At 60.8% G+C, this 3,272-nt stretch overlaps 1 protein-coding gene across 1 annotated transcript in view; it reads right to left on the minus strand.

Annotated features, from left to right (window-relative positions):
- Positions 1-3,272, minus strand: part of PACSIN1 (protein kinase C and casein kinase substrate in neurons 1) — a 17,566-nt gene extending 14,294 nt beyond the window's left edge. Inside the window, exon 1 of the mRNA XM_008578496.1 lies at positions 3,216-3,272. The gene's annotated coding sequence lies outside the window, so the exon portion shown is untranslated. The remainder of the gene's footprint in view (positions 1-3,215) is intronic.

A 3,272-nucleotide genomic window follows, 5' to 3' on the forward strand; every position in this document is an offset into this window, starting at 1 on the left:
AAAAGAACACCCTTTAGGCTGCCTGTCCCCTCTGTCTCGCTTGCCCTCTCCCAGTGGTCCCAGGAACCACCTCCCAAATGAATTGCTCTAATCACATCCTTGTCTCAGGAGTGGCTTCTGGGGGGGTCCAAAATGAGCCACACACTGACGGGGAGGCCGGAGTTGGAACTGGTGGTGGGACAGGCCCCCTTCCTCTGTTCTGGGTGCATCTTTCCTCTAGTCACGTCTGTGTGTACTGAGCTCACTCAGCCCAGCCACCTGGAGAGCAGGGGCCAGGCCTGCCTGCCCTGTGGGTGATGCCCCTGGTGGGGCACAGCATGCTTCTGACCTAGAACTCAGTGATGAATTCTGACCAGAAAGAAGGGCCTGGCAGCCCCTTGCCCTCAGCGGCACTTGGAGTAGGACACGTGGATCGCTCTCTTCCCCTGCCCGGCTGGCCGGGTGAAGCTGTTCTGGTCACAGTGGGAGCAGAGAACAGGAAGAGGCATGGACCTCATCTGTGCAGGTGTCCTGTCCAACCCAATGCCCATGCAGCAAGTGCCTGGGGAGGGGACACTGCCTTCCCCTGGGAGGACTGAGCCCCGGGCCCTGTTACAGCACAGACACTGAAGGCCAGCCACTGAGGCAGATGTCCCGGCTTTAGATCGCAGCCCTGACTCTCATGGTGCAGCTCTGGGTTACAGCAGTGACAGAAAACTCCCTGCCCCACAGAGCTGACATTCTAGAGGGGCTGGATAGGTGAGAAACCAGCTAAATAAGGAAATAACATGTATTAGAAGGTGACAAGGGCTGTGGAGAAAAATGAGGCAGGCAGGGGAAGGGAAGGACAGTGGGGGCTAGGAGTGACACTATTTTATACAAAATGGTCAGAGGAGGTCATTTTGAAAAGGTGCCATTTGAGCAAAGACCTGAGAGAGGCGAGGCAGGGAGCCTGTGGAGCATCCAGGCAGAGGAACAGCCAGTGCAAAGGCCCTGAGGCAGGAGCTTGGCTGCCATCGCTGAGGAACAAGTGAGTGAGAGGACAGGGGCGGGGTGAGGGCAGGGGGAGGATGCAAATCACGGGGGGCCTTGTAGGTCAGAGTGGGGCCTTTGCCTTTCTCTGTGAGTGCAGGGGCCACTGCAGGGTTTGCGACGGGGTGGGATGTGATCTGGCTGTCTGGCAGAGCAGACTAGAGGACGACCAGGAGGGCAAGGAACCTGTAGGAGGCTGCTGCAGTCCTCCGGGTGAGGGAGGACAGGGCTCAGCCCGAGGTGCTCGTGCTGGAAGGAGTGAGAAAGGGCTGGAGTGTGGAAACACTGCGATGTTCCAGCCAACAGTTTTTGCTGATGGTTTGGATGTTGGTGTGAGATGAGTCCAGGATGGCTCCAGGGTCTCGGCCTGAGAAGCAGGCAGGCAGAGCTGCTGTTTTCCAAGAGGGGCACCAAGGGAGGAACAGCTTTGGGGAGACAGGAGCTCAATTTTGGAGCCCTGAGATACCCATTAAGAGCTGACTAGAGATGTCTCCTCCTCTCCCCCAAGCTCCCGCAATGGGGGCGTGTGAGGAGCAGCCAGCCCAAGCCCCCTCTGACACGGGGAAGGTTGCTAGGGGAAGGCTGGGTCTCAAGCTGGCATGCGTGTAGGCACGCTGGCCTGTGGACACACCATGTGTGATGGCATGGGGTTGCGAACCGTGTCCTGGGAGCCCACTGTGGTGGCAACAGAGTGTAGGAGGCAGAGGAAGCAAGGACAGACCTTGACAGGGATCTGTGGGGCAGAAAAATGAAAAGGGAGGGGCAATGTGGCCTAGACAGGGCAGTCCCAGAGTCGAGGAGGGCAGGGTCAGGCCTGGAGGGGCTGGGAAGGGCGCCTGAGGTCTCAGCAGTTGGCAACTGAGGCCAGCAGGCCCAGCTGCGGGAGAGGAGGCAGGGCAGGTGCCAGCCCCATGGCCTGGTTGGGGGGAGGGGGAGGGGGTTCCAAGGAGCAGGGGGCTCATGGTGTATGTGCTCTCCTGCCCCGTTCCTGCCAGCCCAGAGACCTGCCCTCTCACCTCAGAGTCCCTTGAAACTAAAGTGGGGGCTCCTGTGCCCACCTCTCAGCAGAGGTGCACCTAATGTTTGCAGAAACGAACAGAGCCACGTCAGCTGCTCATCACATATGCCCCACCCCTTCACAAGACCCCTCCTCAGCCCCTGCATTAGGACCTCTGATCCCCAAGTGCCCGGGGGGAAGGAGAAGCCCCATGATGTGGTACCAGGGCCTAGCAAGGGACCAAGCCAAGCTGTGAGGGGATGCTGGGGAGGGAACTCAGGTGGAGAGGGGTCAGGGCATACCCATGGTTGCACACACCAACCCCTGCTCCTTGCAGGCTAGGATCTCCTCCCTATGCTGGCCAAGGCCCCTCAGCTCCAATCAGGCAAACCTGGACCAGGTGCACCCCACCCTCCACACTCCTCCAGGCCCCTCCTGCCAGCTCCAGTGCCCCACCCCAGCCCCTCCTGAGCAGCGGCAGAGGCTCCTCTGCAGTGCCTGAGCTTCCCAGCAGCAGCGGAGTCTGTCCCCAAGAGCAATGCAGCAGAGGGACAGAGGGAGCAGGAGGGAGGGCCAGAGGCACCCACAGCCCAGTTGGAGGCCTGCTGTCCTGTACCCCAGCATGGAGACCCTGGGCCTGCCAAGGATGAGCTCAGGGGCCCTTTGGGAGATCTGAGGTAGGGGAGAGTTCACTAGGTCTGCAGGGAGAACAAGAGGTGGGAAGGGTCTGAGCTTGGGGCAGGAGAAAGATGCCTCTTGCCTAACCAGGTGGTTAGGAAGGGCCAGCAGGGAGGCTCTGGTGTAGGAGGTGGGAGTCTGCTTGTTCTAAATGGCAGAGCCTAGCAGTGCCCTGAGTTGGGGAAGAGGACATCCTCACCTCTCCCTGTCCCCAACCCGTCTATCGTCACCTGGGGAAGGGCTCCACCCGCCTGGGCTCACTACCCCCAAGGAGGAGGACATGTCTACAAAGTCAGGACCTGTGGCGGTGATGGAAACAGGGATGGAGGTACAGAGGAGGGAAGGTGACAGGGGGGCAGACCTCGTGATGGGGAGGACCCGGATTCTGCAGGGCCTCTCAGGGTGCTGGCTGTGCCCCAAACCCCTCTCCCCTCCCAGGTCACTGCCCGGTGCCTCCGGCCTGTACGCTTCCTCCAGGTGCCGCCGGTGGGAAGGCAGGGGCAGCCTCTTCCAGCATCGGAAAGCCTACCTGGGCCCTCGTGGGCACCAAGCCGGGGGCAGGCGGCAGCTTGCTGCCGCCGCTGGG

This window comes from Galeopterus variegatus, unplaced genomic scaffold (assembly GCF_000696425.1).
Source record: "Galeopterus variegatus unplaced genomic scaffold, G_variegatus-3.0.2 Scaffold1700, whole genome shotgun sequence".
NCBI lineage: Eukaryota > Metazoa > Chordata > Mammalia > Dermoptera > Cynocephalidae > Galeopterus > Galeopterus variegatus.